We start from the raw sequence: 16,238 nt of genomic DNA, 5'->3' as shown, positions 1-16,238 counted from the left end.
GCCCAACAAATCGATCTCTGCGCGCAGCTCTTAGATATGCGCGTTATTTCTCCTGCGCGGTACGAGGTCTTTCGAGAGGAACTTTATCGATCATTTTCAGACTGGCTTGTAGTTTGCCTGTCACCTGTGTGCCGTGCCGTTTAACCGGCACGCTCTGCAGTGCTTACTTAATGAAAAGCTGGCTCTCCGGAACGCTGCTAAAAGCTTGTCATTGTCTTCAAAACGTTACGCTTTTACGCTCGATATTTTTAGTGGGTTGAAACTTGGAAAACGTTTCTTGACATGGCGGAAAGGTTTACAAATTGAGCCTGCCATGCCTGCTGCGTTTCATATCGTTCGATATTTTCACGCGCAACACAACGCCGCCCTTATTGAGCGTATGCCTAATAGGAATTACCCTCTTGCTAGCCAGCGAAAAGAATTGTTTAAAAAACATAGCTAATGACGTTACTTGCTAATGCAATCATTAACAAAAGCACAATATTTTACGTCTATAGTTTTAGCCTGTTGCTTTGCGGAGAGCTGCTAGAAAAATTCCCCAAACTATTCTCTGCGTCAACAAAGCTTCAAATGGGGCTAGTTGGTACGATTTCATGGTGTATATGCGCTTCGCCCTTTCTTGTTGTTCTGATTCTTTAACCCTTTCTTAACCCAGCGACCAGTACACTGGACATAAAAAACGATAAAAAGCAAACAAAGCCTAAATCAAAACCGAAAACATTTCCACGGCTTCTGGAAGAGACGAGGAATATCCAGATCCTGACAGTTCCTCTTTCGGTCGCATCTTCTTAGGAGGGCAGCACAGAGTAATGGCGTTCTCCACGAGGCAACCGCCGCGCGCGACGTGCTCATGTAAATGATTTATTTTAAAGCTTTATATTCACGCAATTCAAATAAACAAATTCGCGCGAATTTATTAAATTCTTTTCGAAACAATGTGGTTAAAATTTTGCCCTAGTTATGAGTAGCTTTTTCGTAATGCGATAATATTTTTATGTCCAGTGTACTCGTCACTAGGATCACTAGAGTCAATAGGAGAAAGAGCTTCTTTTGCGCCCTTTCTTGTCCCTTCTTCGTATCACCTTCGGGCTTCTTCTTTCGCGCTTCTTCAATTATGTCATTATGAGTTGTGGGTCTCTTGAAATTCATTGATGCAGTCAGCAGCCGTGCCACAATCACCGGGTTATGTAGAGAGTGACTGCTGCATGATTGTACTCCAAAGAAGCTTACTGGGTACTGAGTTTCTCTCTTTAGTACAAACTCATGGTAGTAGAGACGTGGCTGATAGAGGCAACGCATTGTTGTAAAGGAATTAGTATAAGTCGTTTCCGTAAAGCACGAAAATCTATTGCTCTGTTAGACAAGCCAGTTGCTTGGAGCGTGCCAGCTGTACCTTTATCAGGCTTCCGGCTGGCCTTTTTTTTTTTTGCGCCCGAAACCTTTATAGATTGCAGTCCGTTCGAACTTACACGTCTTAGACCGCCTTTACTGTGCTGTTTTTTTTTTCTGTAAGCTTTATCGGGGCACGTCTCATCTGTAATTGATTTTGCAAAAACAATTCGTTACAGGCAGGCGCGCAGTTTAGCACAAACTTTCGCTTTCTCAGAATTAATCATTTAAGCGAGCAGGGATCCAGTGCACCTGGAGAAAGTCAGCTACATAACGTAGTCGCTATAGAACTGCGAGACATCTGCGAAAGAGCAGAATGCGGCACTGACGATGGAGTTGTGTGTGCTAGTAAACAAAAAAAGCGACAGGACATTTCCAGAAGTTTGCGACGCGGAAGTTTCCGGCCTGTGTCCGGCCCGCTCTGCGGGGCCGGAAGCTCTTGGCGTCGAGCTTGGGACAAACAGCCGCACACAGTGAAGGAAGCGTTGGCGTCACATCCTTATCGCGGTGTGGCGGAAAGACTGCCGGAATCAGGCCTCTTCAACACCTCCCCCCTTCCACCCTTCCCCCTTTTGCGCTGTCCCGTACAAGCCGTCAAGAGCGTCGCTACGCTCAGCACAAATTATTCGAGTGTGAAAAGGGAGGCTGTGCTAACCCTGTGCGCGGAGGCACCATGGTACTGCCGAGAATGTTCACGCAAAAAGCAATAAAATTGACGACCGATTCTTTCGGAAAGTACTGAAATATGTTTAATCCTCTAACATTAGAAACGTCGGATAAATATTATTGGCTACCAGGTTTTAATAGCTAATGGCTGCATCAATGTAAAAGACCGACAGATGTATTAAGAAATACGACTGCAGCATAATTGAATTCAACTAACTTTAATCATCTCTAAATGTCTGAGGATGACAAAACTGCGTACAAATACGCAGTCGCATGCAATCATGCAATATAATAAAGAGCAAAATTGAAAAGTGTTCCATCTTCTGCGAGTGCCTCATTACGATCGCAGATTTTTTAGGCTGTTTTGCAGGTAGGTTTAACTTTTTCATGAATCTATCCTTTGACAACGTCACCGGCATCTCTGGCTGAGACTTTTATTTTGTTGAATACCCATGTTTGAAACAGCTGTATATTGAACTATGTTAGCCAATTAATGCAGTTCTCTGCGTAGAGATAAAAATATTTTCATTTTTACATGTTTTATTGCAGGTAATTCGCTGGGCATTGCAGGCTTAAGCATATTTTTCTTCTTCCCCTTGCCGTGCTCTCAGAAACACTGTAGACATGTTGTATGTGAGGTACAGGTTCAAGGTTATAGCGGACATTATAGTAGCGGTCAGAATCACGTGATCTGAAGATATCGTTGTTGCCAGATAAACACAGGCTGTACCTCGTTGGCAAAGTAACGCCTGGCTACGAGGAAGTTTTGCCGTAACGGCTAGCACCTCGGTTAGCATAAATGTGTAAAGGCTGTTCAAGGGAATAGGAACACACTGCCGCTTGCGCTTCACAGTTTGTTTACGCTGTGCCGCAAGGTGACAGCAACGTCACCTCTTTAGCGTCAGAAGAGCACCTTCTTGCAGGTCAGGCGCATGCTGCAGTATTCTATTAGAGTTGGTGAGAAGGCGATGACGTGATGTCGGTGTCTTGGCGTGACTTAGTTACCAGTTATGAGGCAGGTGCCGCAGGGCTGACGGCATTGCGAATTACGCAAAGAAAAAAAAAGTACCCAACTTTGAAGCTGCCGTTTCGCGGCCGCTGGTACCGGCGCGGTCCGGTCGAAACACGCGCCCGCCGATGCCTCGTTTCCATGGTCAACCGGTGGATGGCGCTTTCTTCCGACGAGGAGCCGAGCACGTGACAGAGGGGTGTGCAGAAATCGACGGCGAGTGCCGGAGTTGCGGCAAAGAATTAAGGCTGCGTTCCAATACTCCCAAGTAGACAGCTACTTAGACGTCTAGCCGGACAGCCGCCATCTTGGGACGCGTTCCATTTCTCGGCGAAGCAGTCTCATAAGACTGCTTCGCCGAAGTCCACATCGATGCAGGCTAACTTGCTGTCTAAAGATGGCGGAGCTGATGTACGCGGATGAGCGAGTCGTGCTCTTGCGGGCGTCGGACTGTACACGGAGTATAGGAAAGGAAAAATGTGAGTCATTCCAATATGTTATTTGGTACGCAAACTAGTGGCTAATTAATCTTCGTGGATGTGCGATTCCTAGCAGTGAATCACGCAGGAGAAAATCGTGCACTTGAGAGCTTTGCTACAGCAGCGGACGCTGTAGGTATGTTTACGTGATCTGGCATCGTCAGATGCCGGATCTTAATACCTTGATTTTAGAGAATACTCGTCGCTGTCGTTGGTTTCCTCGACGGGCGTTAAGACGGCTGGCGTGACGGTTAACAAATGTGTTCTTCTCTTGCTGTGTTAGTGGCATCACCTCTTTCGCGTGCATTATTTTTTATCTCTACACTCTCAGAACAAATACACCGGCATGTTGCGAATTGATTTTAGTCTTTGCAGGATTAAAGATCGCTGCTGTATTTAGGTCTCTCGCTGTCTCCGAGTGCCACGTACGGCAGACAGCAGGTTTAATGTCACGCATGTGTTTTCCTGTTGCAGTGTATATTAGCCGTATCGCATTTCGCGCATATTGATTACAGTCTTTCGTATTCTTTCTTATGTTTACAGGGCCGTTTGGACGAGCACGTTCGAGGAGCATGTACAGTTTAGCATCAATAATAAAAGAATAATCGCATATCTCTTTAGCGTCGTCTTTGGAGAGCGGCCCCGTCTGCTACAAGTAGACTGACCGATAGGCACATCCACCAGTCCGGTTTACGCGCAAAGTCATTGCAGAAGAAATGTGTAAACTTGTTGAAAACACGTTTTTAATTATCGTTATTGCTCAGTTTGTGAAAAATAGTAGTACAACTGTTCATAAGCTTTAGTTGCATTATTATGCCGCGAGGCGGCGTGAGCAGTAGACAAGTTCCAATACATGGACATGTAGACTGCTTCCTAGACGTCACACTAGACGGCTTGTTAGACGTCTAGAGTATTGGAACGCAGCCTAAAATCAACTCACTTCATGTCCGCTAACGTGCCAGAAGGGCAGCCTCCGCTTTCGCCTTGTGAGCACGGTGGCACAGCTCCGAGGGTTTTTGGTGCCGTCTCGGGAAGTGCTGCGAACACTTGTGCAGTCTACTTCAGTGCCAGTGCCTGCGCTGACGTCCGTCATAGTCATCTTGATCCTGGCTACCTGTAAGGGTCCATGTGCTGTATCCAGCTAGTACCATCCTCCCGGCTTGGTGGCCCCTCGTTAATGAGAAGGATAAATGAGTGAAAGGGTATGATAAAAAGGCCAAACATATGACGAAGCCGCTAGGACGTACGGTAAGTTGATGTCATGCTCATTTCATTAAACTGCCGTCGCGGAATAGCGTTGCTTTTCGGGACGGGTAAGACGGCATTTCGAATGCCCGTGCTGGAGATTATCTTACAGCGAAAGCTGTTAAGCACCCGCTCCTGGGATTCGCATCGTATAGTATGTCGTTGTTTGTCGTAGTTGTCGGCGTAACCGGTGGGTGCTTTTCCATGGGTATTACTTGGAGGGTGGTTGCCGTGCAAGGAGGAAGGTACGCCTTGAGCGGAGAAATGCACATCCGGTGGTTGGTTACCACAGGAACCATCCCAAGTGTGGTTACCGTGTATAGAGGAGGGTATCGAGAGGGTGGAGGAATCCCCAACCGGGGGACGGTTACCCCGATAGGGGGAGGGCATGGCAAGAGCGTAAGAACACGCAACCGGTCGGTGGTTGCCACAGAAACCAAACGGAGGGTAGTTATCCTGGAAGGACGAGAAGGGTGACCATGGAAGGAAGCTTCATGGTGAAAGTGTAAGAAGTCGCAACCAAAGGATGGTTACAACGGTAATCCTCCGAAAAGCGGTAACCGTGCAAGGAGGAGGGGAAAAACCAACCTTAGGCTAGTTACCCTAGGAGGAGAAGGGCGACTGCCATGAAAGGAGGGTACGGGGACAGCAGGAGGTTGTGGTGAGAGGGTAGGAAGGCGTACCCCGGTAACCACATGGGACGTAGTTACCGCTGAAGGAGGAGGAAGGGTACGGCGAGAGCGGAGGAAAGTCGCACGTACGGTTCATCTGGGACAGCGGCTCCAAAATGAGCCGCCCGAGGACAGGATCACCGGCACGCTGCGCTTTTAGAGTGGTGGACTGCAGAGCTGACCTAGAAGAAAAACGACTAGGCGTGGAAAAAAAAAAACATGCTTTGGAACTATACAGATGTGAGGTCGCTCTTATATTCTCTCAACAACATGTAATAAAGTACAAATGTCTTAAAAGCAGTCGCTGAATCTCGCGTTAACCAGTGCTAACCGTCCTCTCAATTTTTCTCGTTTTTTTCCCAAGAAATTACAGAATGCAAGCTATTTCATGTCTACCCTGGTTGTGTTACCTTTTAGGTGGCATTTTGAGGAGCATTTCAAACAAAATTGAAGATTACCAGACTTTCATACCAACCGGAAGGCGGAGCCAGTAATTGGGGTACTACTGTGCCATTGAGAGAACGCGTATTTATTCTCTATGGTAGCCCCCTGTATACGGTCTCCAAATGTAGACCATTTGTGTGTCCCAACCTACCGAATTTGATAAAGGACAGGGTTAATTGGAGAGACATTGGAGAGGCCTTTGCCCTGCAGTGGGCGTAGTCAGGCTGATGAAGATGATGATGACACTACTGCAAGCTGCCTGGCAGCCACTCGCTTGCTTTTTTGTTTGTTTATTGTTTTGAGATTTTGTGGAGCCATGTACACAATGCAATAAAAATGGTTATTGGAAACGTTCCCGCTCATGCTGAGAGGCTTAGTGACTGAACCACTCGTCATGGGATATCTTGCCATGAAGCCCGCAGACCTGAAGCAGCAGATAATGCGGGTGGAACCAGCTGCTGTATAGTATCACCAAAGGAGGTTGGCTGAAGGAAGTGGTGCGGAGAGTAAGTTCTTTTCATCGCTACGCTCTCAATCTCATCTGCACCTGGATCAGGTGACCCTATTGTTTCCTTTCGATGTACGGCTCTCAAAATGCTGCTTATTTCTGCGTATAATGAGCTGCCTGCTCAGCTTGATAATGTTACAAGTTGTAGGAAATAGAATACAAAGAATAAATGTTGAAAATTTCCTCGAAAGCGAAGTTAAACCATGGAATTAATTGACACACGGTGCAGATTGACTGGCTGGCTAATTTGTAGTTAATAGTTTATACACAAAGTGCGACAGTGAAACGAAACTCAACGCCTAAACTAAGTACCGCGTATGCCGCAGCCAATTAATAGCTACCGCTTCCGTTCAGACGACTGGCGTCTTAACTTTGCTGGAATCATTTTCAACAAATAAACGCACACTGACCTTTGTAAGATGCTTTTATTAGTAAAAGTAAAGTTGGTTTTACTTTTTTACGGCTCTGTCATTAATGCGTTTTTCTTGGCTCCTATTGCTGTCTTCGCTAGTAATTAGTAACAATTGAAGTGACTGAATACTGCACGGTTCATTCACGGACAAACAGTACCTCAGACGATTGTGTTTAGTTTCAGGGCACTTATCTAATGCAATTCATCACTCATTACAGCTTCATCCTTTAGCATGTTTCTTTCCTCAGTAGACTGAAACAAAACATGCTGCCTCTTCATGCAAATCTAATTCAGTGATCTTGATGCACTGTACTTTGCTTACTTGTTGAATATTTATGGTGTGAACGTCAACTAGCCGGCCTATCGTTTAGAAATCATGGGATGAGTTGTGCAAGTATGAAATGGTGTTTTGATTTATTTTTATTGCTCCCAAAGTGGCCCAGTGTATTTTGTCTGCTTTTTTTTTGTCTTCCCAATGATCATTCTCCTTCTCAAGTGAGTTTTATTTGCTCTCACTTAAAAAAACATTGTTGTTACCCACAACATATTTTACTGATTCTTCTATGTTTTTTTTCAACACTTAGTTGACGATGGATTACAAATTATATCAAGACTGCAAGCAAGGATGAAGAGCCAGTTGACGTCTGCTGTATCCTCACAAAGCCGCTGCAATAAAAGAATTTGAAATTGCGTTCTTTCAGTGTTTGGTTTGATTTATTGAAAACAGAACTTATATATATGCCAAAGTCAAAACCACAATATATGGATTTGAAGTTGTTCTTGCTTTAATGTTTGGCCTGTTTCTCTGGAAACCGTGCTTATAAATCTGCCCAAACAAAAACAATTTGTCCATTTCAAAGGCTATATATAGTATGAAGCTCCTGGTACATAAAATACGTCAACTAAAATTCTAAAAAAGCTTGCATTGTCGAGAACAAAATGCTATTTGGAAGACTGTCTACCCCGGTCAAGTATTCTGGTTACAACAATGTTTTGATATGAACAACGTATGAAGGCACATGAGCTAAGCTTGAAAATAATTTTGTAAACGGAGATGTACTGAAACAAAACAGGAATAAAACAGGCTGCATTGCTCGCTTCGCGCCAAACGGATTCAGGGAGACTATATTAGCCTCAGTTCCTTCAAGCGTAGTCCAAGAATTAATTCTGCAGATAGTACGCTGAGAGCCCAGTCGAGCAAGGCAGACCGACCAACACCCATGTATTAAAGCGCGCGCGCGCGCGCGCGCGTGTGTGTGTGTGTGTGTGTGTGTGTGTGTGTGTGTGTGTGTGTGTGTGTGTGTGTGTGTGTGTGTGTGTGTGTGTGTGTGTGTGTGTGTGTGTGTGTGTGTGTGTGTGTGTGTGTGTGTGTGTGTGTGTGTGTGTGTGTGTGTGTGTGTGTGTGTGTGTGTGTGTGTGTGTGTGTGTGTGTGTGTGTGTGTGTGTGTGTGTGTGTGTGTGTGTGTGTGTGTGTGTGTGTGTGTGTGTGTGTGTGTGTGTGTGTGTGTGTGTGTGTGTGTGTGTGTGTGTGTGTGTGTGTGTGTGTGTGTGTGTGTGTGTGTGTGTGTGTGTGTGTGTGTGTGTCATTTTGTTTAGAACGTTTCGCTGTAGTTGTAGAGAGATTAAAATGTTGCATTTCTTGCATTTATTATTGCTGAATAAAACGCGCATGGCATTCATTGGAGCCTGGGACTCGGAGATTAGAATAGTTTCGTGTTTAGCAGGGCTCACGAAAAAAAGAGGTGCAACATTGCAAGCTAAGCCCGGGGCAACACTGCTAGCGCTTAGAAATCTGAAGTACCGTTAGTGCTTTGCACGGCCTAACAGAAATGCAAAAACAAGCGCTTCTCGCAAGCTCGACGACGTCATCCATTCCAAAATCCTGAACACGAAATCACGCTGTCGTCATGTTTGGTAAAATAGTGCATCTACCTTAGATCTCTTCCTTCTTTAGCATTGGATGTTCACTTTCTGAGGCTACTGTAGTATTTCATGGGCGCAATAACTTCTGAAGAGGATGATAGGCTCAGAAATGCGAGGCGAAAATATAGTTGCGTGCGCAGGAAGCATCTAGATGGAGGGTTTGTGGGGGCCTACCTTCGACACGAATCTAATACATATTCAGCGAAATATTGCCAAACTGAAAAAAAGGCATCGCTTCTCGGATGAGCTCGAAAGGTAAACAAACGACCGTAGTTCGCGATGGAGCCCTTCTTACCAATTAAGGAGGAAGGAGGAAGAGATGTCGAAAACCTTGGGTGACAAAGTACCTATTGAAGAAGATTGAAAAGAAAGAACGTCTGTTTAAAACATTTATGCGAACTCGTACAGCATCTGATCTCGCTACGTTCAAAAAATTTCGTAATGACTTGACTAAGCAGCTAAGAAAAGCAAGAGAACTCTACTATCAGAATATGTTCGGTTCCAACGTAAAGCGCACTGACTTAATGTGGAATAACTTAAATGCACTGATGGGTCGGAGCGAGAAAAAACAGATAGTTGAAGAAGTTTTTCACGAAGGACAATTAGTAAAAGGAGAAGAAATGGTAAATATTTTTAATGACTACTTTGTTAACAGAGATTTTACTAAAAACCAGACAACATCATACAAAACTTTAGGGCAGAAAAACTCTAGCACAATATTTTTTGAACCAACAGATGCAAATGAAGTGTGTTCTCTTTTTTTGAGTTTAAATAATTCTCATAGTGTTGATGCAGATGGTATACAAATAAGACCTGTCAAGTATGTGATACGTATAATCAGCCCCATTCTAGCGCATATTTTTAATCTCTGCATTTCTACAGCTGTTTTTCCAACAAAAATGCAAGTCGCCCGTGTGATAGCCTTATATAAGAAAGGTGATAAAAATGATGTATCTAGCTACACACCGGTGTCAATTCTTCCTGCCTTTTCGAAAGGTCTCGAGAAAATCATCCTAGATCGAATATCGCGCTTCTGCAACAAGCATAATATAATAACTACTTCGCAATATGGCTTTAGAAGGAACAGGTCTACAGAGCTGGCGCTGTTGGACCATAAGGAATATATTCTAAAACATTTTGAAGAGAAATGTATTGTTATCGGTATTTTTGTTGATTTTAGCCAAGCTTTCGATTATATTAGTCATACTATCCTTTTTGAAAAACTGCATCATTATGGTATCCGGGGACATGTTTTGGCCCTGCTCCAAAGTTATCTATCAAATAGATTTCAATATGTCGACATAAATGGTTTCATTTCTCACAGAAAAAAAATAATTTCAGGAGTCCCACAGGGTAGCATTTTAGGCCCTGTCCTATTTAATTTGTACATTAACGATATTGTACACATCTGCTCAGATACCAAGTTCGTTATATATGCCGACGACACGAGTGCTTTGGTGCCATCACGTTCTGAAGCTGAAGGAATTACTAAAGCAAATATTTTTCTGCGCAAATTGGACTCGTGGATTTCCAGCAATCAATTAAAACTTAACGCAAACAAAACAAAGGTGGTAATTTTCCGACCAAAAAGTAAACAAATTTCGTTACAAGGAACCGTAATGTTTAGATCCGCAGCCATTGATGTGGTAGATACTGTCAAGGTGTTAGGGGTATATTTTACTTCAACTTTACAATGGAATGATCATGTAAACAGTCTAATCAGCAAACTGAGCTGCATAACTGGAATTTTAAATCGCAACCGCTATACTCTTCCAAAAAAAGTTAAACTAATGGTCTATAACGCTCTCTTTGTTTCCCACCTAAACTACTCTCACTTAGTCTGGGGAACATCAACAAAAACTAATCTGTTGGAGCTTGAAAGGCTACAGAAAAAAATAGTACGAATAATTGAAAACGTTGAATACACAGCGCCTTCTTCAGATATCTTTGCTTCGCTTAATTTATTGAAAGTAAGAAATATTTACGAATACAAATTATGCAGGCAGTACCGTTTAAGTGTCCAACGAGAGAGTACAGTTTTTACTGAAATGGCAGAACTAAAACCCAATTATCCCATCTACAGCACCAGAACTCCAGAACGATGGAAAGTTCCAAAATGTCGTACTGCCTATGGACAACAAACACTCCGGTATAACCTTCCGCGATTACTGAATGCTGCAGAAAAAGAAGGCGCTGATGTATCCAATATGTCTCTTCCCAATATGTACAAATATTTTGCTACTCATACTCTTTTTTGTGAATGAACGCACAGGTCTATCTTTATGGTCAATTACATTGCATTGTTTACTTTTCAAAAACAAAAAATGTTTTTCCAGGAGTCCAAACCCAGTGTTCTATTGAAACTCTTATTTAGGCTTATTTTATTTTGTGATGCGATATAGTGCTGTTTCTTTTTTTTTTTGCCTCTTTGCAACAAAAAAAAAATGTGACTGTCTATTGTCCCGCTCTGCTGTATGCACTGTAAGGGGGCGGAGGATTTTTCAAGCCGCAAATGTACGGCTTTTCCCTCCGCCTCCTTCCACTTCTTTGTGGAGAATAAAACTTGTATGTATGTATGTATGTATGTATGTATGTATGTATGTATGTATGTATGTATGTATGTATGTATGTATGTATGTATGTATGTATGTATGTATGTATGTATGTATGTATGTATGTATGTATGTATGTATGTATGTATGTATGTATGTATGTATGTATGTATGTATGTATGTATGTATGTATGTATGTATGTATGTATGTATGTATGTATGTATGTATGTATGTATGTATGTATGTATGTATGTATGTATGTATGTATGTATGTATGTATGTATGTATGTATGTATGTATGTATGTATGTATGTATGTATGTATGTAAGAACCGTCCACTCATTCTGCAGAATAAAAGGAAATTCATCAGTAGCTTTTTGGGCGTGACAGAGAGCACGCTTTTTGTAGCATGAGACAGCGCGTCTTGCCTTCAGCCACGCAGTGCCGTTACGTCATAGTTGTAACTGCTCGAACTTGAATGAACAAATATGTATCGACACGTTTGTCAAAAATGCGAATATTTTTGATAGGATTTAGAGCAGGTAAATTTGAGTAATTTGTTCAATAAACCTCGAGTCCTTACGTCTAAGAACATACTCGATCGAAATTCAAGTAATATAGTCGGCTGAAAACGTTTGTATATTCGGTGCAGCATCCGTCAGCGATAACTGAATTTTTTTTTTCATCCTCAGACACGAAGCTATCAAGTTGCCGCTCATCAAGAGAGAAAACAAGTGTTTTCGTTCCCACTTAAATTATATTTTGCAGAAAATCATCTTCATCATTGTGTATAATTTCGATGCCATAGAAAATTCGTGTGCTTGGAGCCAATCTCGTACGCCTGAGATTTGTAATCCCGTGACAGAAATAACTTGCCAAGAAAAACAACAACAACAACATCAAAGCCTCGTGCAATGACGAAGTAGCTGATGCGCCATTCTGGTTGTAAATCTTCCACTTGCAGAACAAAATAATTTAAGCCTCACTTAGAGCCGAATAGCTGAGACACCTCTGAGATAGTCTGAACTTTGGTCGCGAAAAATGCGTCACTACGAAAAAGAACACATCCGGATGTTGTAAGGAAATAAATCTCGCCTATATCTTTGGCAACATAGTCTAGTTGTGCGTAGCAGGCTGATAAGTTCTAGATTTTAGCTTGAACAATTGAAAAAATTTCTAGATTACATAATGTAGTTATGAAACAACTCATCTAATGAGTTGTGCGAATGTTCTGACGAGCTATTCTCATAGCAGCATTTAGAGTCGCAATTAACGACATACCACGACGTATGAATTGCTACTAGATATGCATTTTTGTGTACGCGGGAGATAGAGTTGCGCATAGAGGAGACGCTAACACCACCTCGACGGAGCAGTTTCACATCCCCAAAATAAATCACAATAAACAAATATGCGTTTATTTAAATAGAACGTAAACATCTTCCTAGAGCACGCCGAAAGATAATCGCAATGTCGAGACTGTAAAATATTTCATGGCTTCTGAACATTTCACGTATTTTCGCTCTCTGTCTAAAAAAACTAAACCTACAGAATGTGTGTTTTATTTTTTGAACCCTTTGTCTAAGTACATAAGTAGCACACAAAAGCACTTCGAATCTGGCTCACGCTTTTGAACGCTCGTAAGTTTAGCCTGCTAAGCTCCGTGAACAAGTTCAATACCCCTTGCACAAAGTTTACGAGCACTTCTTGCGTGGAATGAACAGAAAGAAGCAGTTCTTTCTGATTTTATTGAAGACAGCATCTTATTTCCGCCATATATTTTCATATTCTTCTCGTTAAAAGCGATCTCGCAGTGCGTACGTGGCGTTTAAGGCGTGCATGTAGATGAGAGCGTTTTGCCTCACTTTCGTCGTCTGTAGTGGTTTTCACTTTATCTTCCAAAAGCAGCATGCCCGAAAAAAGGTTGGAACTGTCGTAAATTCAAGTCTTCGGGAAAATTTATGCTGCCGCAATAAATTCTTGTTTAACCTATCAGCGTCATAAAACTTGGGTAAAAGCTGTAGGCCTTACCCAATTGCTAGTTCACCTAATTCTTATTTAACTAGTGCAAAAATAACCTCCAGGCACGAAAGAAAAAAAAAACTATAGGAAACACGGAAAATAAGACTTATTATACACTTTCTACTTCAGAAAAGGTAACAATCCCTTTACTTAGTCCGAGGCTCCACGCTGTTTAGCCGGCACGCGGGATTTTCCAGTAGCTCGGTGTCAGGCCACGTTACTGCAATAATTTTTTACGCTTATGTCGCGGCATCCGTAACTTCCCTACATGCATACGATATAAAAACATTGCTTGTCTTTCCTTAGTTGCCATAGTTCCTAAGCACATAATAGAGGGCCAAGAAAGTTACTCGGTTGAAAGTCTAAACATGATTTCGAAATTTTATACCACTTCGGCCATTTCACAATATGATGTCTGTTGACCTGAAGAACGTTTAGCAAATACATTTTCAATGTTTTTTTTTCTTTGGTCCAGAGGGCAATGCTCTCTATTATTAATATTTGACTGTGGTCCGAGTGACTTGTCTATGTTTTGTTACATCTGAATCTACGAAAGCTCCATAAAACTGTTTTACGAGGTTCATTGCAGTGCGGTTAGCTTAATAGTAATAAAGCCTTCCCGGTGGCGTTTCCTTCCACACAGTTTTTCGAGACCACTGAGTTTGGTGCGACATGACGCATACAGGCCACAGATAACGCCTGCTGACTGCTTCGTGAGCTTCAAATGCTTGAAGTAAATGCCCCTGTTGCGCTAGCTGCGAAAGCACAAAAAAAATTGTTTAGTGTTTTTGCCTCCAAAGTAGATCAGAACGCACTCGTGAAGACAAGGAACAGTTTATCTCGAAACATTGTCACTTCTAATTTTGGATATTTGTAGGTGCTCCTTTTCCACACGTCTGAAATGTAAAGCCTGTAACCACTACCGAGTTCCTAGTTTCGAGAGTATAGTGTGGCAACCGACTTTTGAACAAGAGTTTCCCTTTGTATGAGAGCTTTACTCCAAAACAGTATTAAGGCGAAAGCCTTACTTGTTTAATGAGTCCGCCGGTAGTGTCCGTTCACAGGAATTTTCCGCCTCACCTGTCAATAAGATGACGTCTTCAAAACTAGAAGAAATAAAATAGATATGAAACAGAATAAAAGTAACAAGAAAAAAAATACGAAAATAAATATATATAAAAGTAAAATAAAATATAAACAAATCAAAACTAATAAAATAAAGAAAAAGTGAAAATATAACAATAAGCGTACTATCATCATGGAAAAACCGACGTTTTAGAAAGTTTCATGCTTTCGCATTCCTGCACGTAAGCAGACTTAAGTGCCCTCAGAAATTTTTTTTTTTAGCGTGACTTGTCCTCAGTCAGAGTTATAAAATGCGGCGCGTTAAACGTGCGTGGAGCAGCAGCTAGACGTAAGCGATGTCAACAGAAGCGTCTGTTGTACGAGAAAGACCTTAGAATTTTTTCTGTGCAAGAAACAAAGGTGGACAATGAGAGCGCGACATGCGCTATGGCCGCGCTGTTCGAGTCGCATTATAACTTGTGCGGAAGTCATCTAGTGGGGACGTCAGCAGGCTATGTTCTGGTAAGTACTGTCTTCACAGCTCGCAAAAAAAGTTGTGAGTTGCACGATGCCCGGGTTTGTGTTGTGTAATCTGTTGTACGGTGAGAAAAAATTGACAGTAGTTTGTGTGTATGCTGCAACAAAATGGCGCGAACAGCTTTTGTTTATCGAGGAACTCAGTGCGGACATCGATCGCAATAAACTTGTTATTCTTTTATGCGATTTAAATTGTGTACTTATTAATGAGGATGACCGATTAGGCTGAGCGGTTGTAGAAAGCGAAAGTGCTGTTTTATTGAAAGAAAACGTTGAAAAGTATATTCTCTTCACGATGTCACACAGTTTGCAATGGGTGGATTGAAACCTCACTACACAATGTTTCACTGAGGAAGCAACTCAAGAATTGATAGAGGTTACATTTTCTTCGAGCTCGTAGGAATTTGCGACAAATACACGGGGGAACCAGTGTTATACGATGGGGAAGAACGAGACACCTCAGTCAACATTTAGTTAAGACCTGTGTAAATTCAATGCAACATTATTGAAGGATGATACGTTTATTACAGAAACAAAGAACGGCTGAAAATGTTTGGTTGAGTAATAAGAAAAATTAGACAGAGAAGGTGGGAGAAGTTTAATGTTGGCGTCAAAATGAGGGCCATTGAAATGTCTGCTGAAATTAAACACGCTTAGCAAGCTGAAAAAGAAACAGTCTAAAACAGATGCTGAAAAAATTGGCTAAAGAATGAAGTGGAGCTCCGGTATTATATACTGGCCCTATCTGTGAAGTTAAAGCCAAGCTTGAGGCTACCGATGTCGCAAGGCTTCAGCGAGCACGAATACGTGCACGAAAAGATCGCTTGTATGCAGACGTCATGCGCAATCGGCGCAATTTGACGACGGAAAAAATGTATGCGAGAGGGAAAGATATCGTAGAAACAGGAAAAAAAGGTCGTCTGATGGACGATCACAATGTGATAAAGGATAATTTAATTCAGTATTATAGTGATTTGTTCCCTTTCATATCGGCGGACGTAAAAGGACTTTAAGGCTAGTTTTTAAGTCTGGTGCCCCGACATACGTATCGACAGCGGAACTAGAATGCGCTATTGATGAGCTACACCTGTTGTAATCACCGGATGCTAATGGAATAGCAGCGACATTTGTAAGGCAATAATACGTGAAACTACTCCCACTTTACAAAGCGTTTTTTAAGAGTCGTTGAGAAAATTAAATGTACCTCCATCGTTTCCCAGCGCTCATACAGTATTTATACGAAAAGCCGATGAACCTGCAGAGCTGAAGCACGAAAATTATTATTGGAGCGCTTACTAATGTTGATTATAATCTT

The 16,238-nt window shown here is 42.2% G+C and overlaps 1 long non-coding RNA gene across 1 annotated transcript in view; it reads left to right on the top strand.

Annotated features, from left to right (window-relative positions):
• Window positions 1-4,475: 4,475 nt before the first annotated feature.
• The window catches only part of LOC144120490 (uncharacterized), a 276,226-nt gene continuing 264,463 nt past the window's right edge, over window positions 4,476-16,238 (top strand). Inside the window, exon 1 of the long non-coding RNA XR_013312447.1 lies at window positions 4,476-4,791. This is a non-coding gene — a long non-coding RNA (uncharacterized LOC144120490). The remainder of the gene's footprint in view (window positions 4,792-16,238) is intronic.

This window comes from Amblyomma americanum, chromosome 2 (assembly GCF_052857255.1).
Source record: "Amblyomma americanum isolate KBUSLIRL-KWMA chromosome 2, ASM5285725v1, whole genome shotgun sequence".
Taxonomy (NCBI): domain Eukaryota; kingdom Metazoa; phylum Arthropoda; class Arachnida; order Ixodida; family Ixodidae; genus Amblyomma; species Amblyomma americanum.
The sequence above is the reverse complement of the archived record's forward strand: the minus strand, read 5'-3'. Positions and strand labels throughout refer to the sequence as shown.